This window comes from Entelurus aequoreus, linkage group LG28 (genome assembly GCF_033978785.1).
Source record: "Entelurus aequoreus isolate RoL-2023_Sb linkage group LG28, RoL_Eaeq_v1.1, whole genome shotgun sequence".
NCBI lineage: Eukaryota > Metazoa > Chordata > Actinopteri > Syngnathiformes > Syngnathidae > Entelurus > Entelurus aequoreus.
In genome coordinates, this window is record NC_084758.1 from 27,725,740 (window position 1) to 27,732,107 (window position 6,368).

Consider the following 6,368-nt stretch of genomic DNA (forward strand, 5'->3'; position numbering starts at 1 on the left):
TATATTGATATATAATGTAGGAACCAGAATATTGATAACAGAAAGAAATGGGGGGAGGGAGGTTTTTTGGGTTTGTGCACTAATTGTAAGTGTATCTTGTGTTTTTTATGTTGTTTTAATAAAAAAACAAACAAAAAAACAAAAAACGATACAGATAATTAAAAAAACGATACCGATAATTTCCGATATTACATTTTAACGCATTAATCGGCCGATAATATCGGCAGGCCGATATTATCGGACATCCCTAGTTAAAAGGAAAGGCCATGTAACACAGTGGTGAACATGCTATTTCCCAACTACTTTGGCACGTGTTGCAGCCATGAAATTCTAAGTTAATTATTATTTGCAAAAAAAAATAAAGTTTATGAGTTTGAACATCAAATATGTTGTCTTTGTAGAGCATTCAATTGAATATGGGTTGATAAGGATTTGCAAATCATTGTATTCCGTTTATATTTAAATCTAACACAATTTCCCAACTCATATGGAAACGGGGTTTGTAGAATAGAATAGAATAGAAAGTACTTTTATTGATCCCCGGGGGAAATTCAGCAAATATCAGATATATCAAATTGTAGGTGGGTTTATTGTGTACCCTTCGCGTTCATATTTCACTGTTTGTTGCGTTTCACTTTATTGTAAAATGTCGATCGAAAGGGGGTGTGACGTTCATATGTTGTCAATATTCAGTGTTTTATCATTCATAGAAAAATGTAAAAATACCATTACGTTTTTTAAGGCGGTCTGTCATAACGTTTTTAGCATTCAATCAGACATTATTGTGAGGTTTTGTATTAGTGTTCCTAAAAATAGATATACCGGCCCCCAGACACATGTTTTTCTCTAAATGTGGCCCCCGAGTCAAAATAATTGCCTTTAGGCGATCTCTGATGGTATGGGGACAAAAAAAACAGGTCCCCTAAAGGGAAACCTTTTTAAATGATAGTCATTCTGAAGAGTGATATTTAAGCTTCGGCCCATAAAACATGTTTACTGGTTAGTTTGAGTGTGAGACATTTGCACAGCAGCCCAAATTGCATCCGTACAAATGTGTGTGAATTGTGCAAAATTATTTAAATTTGGTCCCCATGAACCATATTAAGTCTTTTTCCCAAGGTCCCCAGTAAGAATGATCAGCACATTACTTCATCAATCCAGAGATTTAAAGACGTGTATGAGCTAACTGGGTAGTGGCCGTTTTACACCATTTTTTTATGCCTCCACAACCTGTAGAAAGGGTGGTCCCCACAAGTCATGATCAAAAACCTGGTCCCCATTCCAAATGATAACCAGTATGTGTGTGTGTGTGTGTGTGTGTGTGTGTGTGTGTAGGGGGAGTTATTGATGCCAGTGACCTTCAGGCCCTGGGATGATGGCGTCCTGCTCAATAATAGATTGGAGCGCTCTCCTATGAGCGAGCGCTGGTGCACGAGGACAGCGGGTGACAGTGACAGATATATAGCGCCTCGCTCCGCACGTGAGAGGCGGCGGCCAAATTGACTTTGCGTCAAGGTGCACGTGCGCACCTGCCTTGCATGTTGTCTCGCATTGCAAGGGCTCCGTATTCTGCTGAGTAAGAAGGTAGTGACGTGGGCGGGGCTTCCATGAGGCGTGGAGAAAGGGGTGGAGCTTATGTCCACGAGTTGGTTTTCGGGTTTATTATCCAAGCTAGAGATTTCTGTGCGTCTGGTCTTGAAGAACATGATTTTGCGACTAACACTTATTGCTCATCCTCTTTGTGTTCGGGCTCAAAAATATAAGGTCCTGGATCATAATTTGTCCCAAAGCAATCTTTGTTGGCTCTCACAAAGTCTGCTTGATTAGCATTAGTAAGAGGGATGTGTGCTGTGGCTATACATTGTTTTTTCCCTTGGCCTCAATCTGGACCCCCTCTCCAGGGGCCCAGGCTTAGACCAATTTTTTTTTTGGCACCCCCCCCCCATTGTTTACCTGTTTCTCACCTTTTTTGGAAGGGGCGCCGGAAGTTGGCAGACCCGTCAGCGATCCTGTTCTGTCTCCCTGTAATGTTTGTCTGATCTTGAATGGGATTATTTAAGTATTTCTGATTCGGATTGTTGTTGATGGCGGACTGGCTCGCTCATTATCTCTCAAAATGGCTCGGGAATCTCCGTGAGATTGATACTACTTCTGTATTTTGATCATATCTATTCATCCGCAAACTTTGGAAGTCTTTTGATGTCATAAATCAGATATATATGATAATAGCTTCAATATGGAGACGACTTTTTCTTCCACTCTACTTCCACTTTAATCATCTTGTGTCAGGTTCAAACACCGAACTATCTACTAAACAGGACAAGACGCAAGGAATCAAACAGAGACAGGATTCAATTTAGCTCATGAGGAGAGCGCGTGGAACTGCACCATCGTACAGTGTCACCCCACGCTCTGTGGAAAAATTGCCCGCGCTTCCCCATTTATTTGGGGCGGTATAGCTCGGTTGGTAGAGTGGCCGTGCCATCAACCTGAGGGTTGCAGGTTCGATTCCCGCTTCCGCCATCCTAGTCACTGCCGTTGTGTCCTTGGGCAAGACACTTTACCCACCTGCTCTCAGTGCCACCACACTGGTTTAAATGTAACTTAGATATTGGGTTTTCACTATGTAAAGCGCTTTGAGTCACTAGAGAAAAGCGCTATATAAATATAATTCACTTCACTTCACTTATTTGGGCATTCCCTGATTACGTAGCTGAACCTGCTTCTAAGGGGAGGGGTCACATTATGCCGCAGCCTAGCACTGGTTCGTAAACAGTTCAAACTAAATGTGCTTGGAGCGGTGTCAGGTTTGCCCCTTCTCTGCTCGTCCGCCTTATCTTCTTGGAGACGTCGGGTCCTGATAAGGCCCCTCCGGGACACTTCTACGGCGAGGCGCATTCCAGACACACAGTGGAGATTTACAAGCTGTCCGCCTTTGCATGATAAAACAAGGACACTTTTGTGAGCACAAGTGGAGAGTAACCAGGGCCACCTGAACTGCAAGCAAACAAGTTGTGCGATAACTTATATACAATTATTCTGACATCAGAAATGTATCTGGAGGACTGTTGGCCTCGCAGGAATCAAACACAGCTCTTTTGGTTCCTACTTAACAGCAACACTGACTTAAGACGGCGTGGCGCGGTTGGGAGAGTGGCCGTGCCAGCAACCTGAGGGTTCCTGGTTCGATCCCGGCCTTCCACCAACGTCCGTCGTGTCCTTGAGCAAGACACTTCACCCTTGCTCCTGATGGGTCGGGGGTTAGGGCCTTGCATGGCAGCTCCCGCCATCAGTGTGTGAATGGGTGAATGTGGAAATACTGTCAAAGCGCTTTGAGTACCTTGAAGGTAGTAAAAGCGCTATACAAGTATAACCATGTGACAGTTTCGTGCTGTCCTGTGGGTTCCACGGACCACCAAGGAAGGACATGTTGCGGGCAGGTTTGACTTCTTTTATTTTTGCAAATAAAAGTCTCTGTCGGGTTGCCTTTCAGCTTTGCCGTTTTCTCCTGCTCGCTTTTCCGCTCTCGCTCGGCATCCGCTTCTCTCTGGCTCTTTCTCTTCACTCCGCCTCTCCCCCTGACCTTTTACGTCTGCCGCCCTTTTATACAGTGCGAGGGGATGATTAAATTGTGCCCAGCTGCGCGATCCACGCACCTTATAATGATTGCGGCGGCGCTTCCGGCGCGCCCCACCTCGCTGCTCGCTCGCCGTCCACGCCTCGCCGCCATCTTGGAGCGGGCTCCGGTGTGCCCTGCCTCGCTGTTGGACTGCCGGCCCCACCTCTCCACAAACACATTTATCATTTAAGACTAGGGATGTCCGATAATGGCTTTTTGCCGATATCCGATATTCCGATATTGTCCAACTCTTTAATTACCGATACCGATATCAACCGATACCGATATCAACCGATATATGCAGTCGTGGAATTAACACATTATGATGCCTAATTTGGACAACCAGGTATGGTGAAGATAAGGTACTTTTAAAAAAAATAAAATAAAATAAGATAACTAAATTAAAAACATTTTCTTGAATAAAAAAGAAAGTAAAACAATATAAAAACAGTTACATAGAAACTAGTAATGAATGAAAATGAGTAAAATTAACTGTTAAAGGTTAGTACTATTAGTAGACCAGCAGCACGCACAATCATGTGTGCTTACGGACTGTATCCCTTGCAGACTGTATTGATACATAATGATATATAATGTAGGAACCAGAATATTGATAACAGAAAGAAATGGGGGGAGGGAGGTTTTTTTGGGTTGGTGCACTAATTGTAAGTGTATCTTGTGTTTTTTATGTTGATTTAATAAAAAATAAAAAAAAGCCGATACAGATAATAAAAAAACCGATACCGATAATTTCCTATATTACATTTTAACGCATTTATCATCCCTATTTAAGACTACAATAAACTATTGCTAAGCTACTTCCTTTTATGATGCACACCACTAAAACTAACTGCTGCCACATATGAACAACAACAAAAAATCACATAAAAACTATTGACGCTGCTAAAGATGCAGCAGATGTTCCCAGCTTTATGCTGAACAACGCCACAAGGCTCAGTTTACGCGCTTCAGCAATCTGCTGGACCAATGTCCTTGTTTGGGTCGCACAATGAAGCGATGCCACAGCAAATCTGGGATCGCAAGAAGCTGATTGGATTTGTTGCTGTTCTCCCTGCTTGTCGCTCCAAATAGTCAACGGGGAGCTGAGGGGAGGACGTGAGCACAAGCTTCTTTACAACATGTGAAGTGAATTATATTTATGTAGCGCTTTTTCTCTAGTGACTCAAAGCGCTTGTACATAGTGAAACCCAATATCTAAGTTACATTTAAACCAGCACTGGGAGCAGGTGGGTAAAGTGCCTTGCCCAAAGGACACAACGGCAGTGACTAGGATGGCGGAAGCGGGAATCGAACCTGGAACCCTCAAGTTACTGGCACGGCCACTCTACCAACCGAGCTATGCCGCCCCATGACGTCACATGAAATATTTAGCATCATAAAGTGGAATGTGGCTAAGGTAAACATATACATAAATAGCACCAGCAATAAGAGGAGGGTGCAATATTCAAACACACTATATTGCCAAATGGCCACCTGCCTTGACTCACATATGAACTTGAAGTGCCATCCCATTCCTAACCCATAGGGTTCAATATGATGTGTGTCCACCTTTTGCAGCTATTACAGCTTCGACTCTTCTGGGAAGGCTGTCCACAAGTTGCGGAGTGTGTTTATAGGAATTTTCCACCATTCTTCCAAAAGCGCATCGGTGATGTTGGTGGAGAAGGCCTGGCTCTCAGTCTCCGTTCTAATTCATCCCAAAGGTGTTCTATCGGGTTCAGGCCAGGACTCTGTGCAGGCCAGTCAAGTTCATCCACACCAGACTCTGTCATCCATGTCTTTATGGACCTTGCTTTGTGCACTGGTGCACAGTCATGTTGGAAGAGGAAAGGGCCCGTTTCAAACTGTTCCAAAAAGGTTGGGAGCATGGAATTGTCCAAAATGTTTTGGTATCCTGGAGCATTCAAAGTTCCTTTCACTGGAACTAAGGGGCCAAGCCTTCTGTTCTCCCTCCACCAAATTTCACATTCGGCCCAATGCAGTCCGAAATGTAGCGTTCACCTGGCAACCTCCAAACCCAGACTGGTCCATCAGATTGCCAGATGGAAAAGCGTGATTCATCACTCCAGAGAAGGCGTCTCCACTGCTCTAGAGTCCAGTGGCGACATGTTTTACACCACTGCATCCGACACTTGGTGATGTATGCTTAGATGCAGCTGCACGGCCATGAAAACCCATTCCATGAAGCTCTCTGCGTACTGTACGTGGGCTAATTGGAAGGTCACATGAAGTTTGGAGCTCTGTAGCAACTGAAAGTCTTTGCACTATGCGCTTCAGCATCCGCTGACCTCTCTGTCAGTTTACGTGGCCTACACCTTCGTGGCTGAGTTGCTGTTGTTCCCAAACTCTTCCATTTTCTTATAAAAACAAGCCGACAGTTGACTTGAGCGAGGAAATTTCACGACTGGATTTGTTGCACAGGTGGCATCCTATGACAGTTCCACGCTGGAAATCACTGAGAGCGGCCCATTCTTTCACAAATGTTTGCAAAAAGAGTCTCCGTGCCTAAGTGCTTGATTTGATACACCGGGCCAAGTGATTAGGACACCTGGTTCTCATCATTTGGATGGGTGGCCAAATACTTTTGGCAATATAGTGTATGTTTACATCCTTGTGTAAATAGATGCCCAGATGACCTACTGGTTATTTTTACATTCCACACCTACTCTGTGCATTCCCTATTTATGTCTATTTAATAGGGCACCGAATGATTGGATTCTTGGGGGTA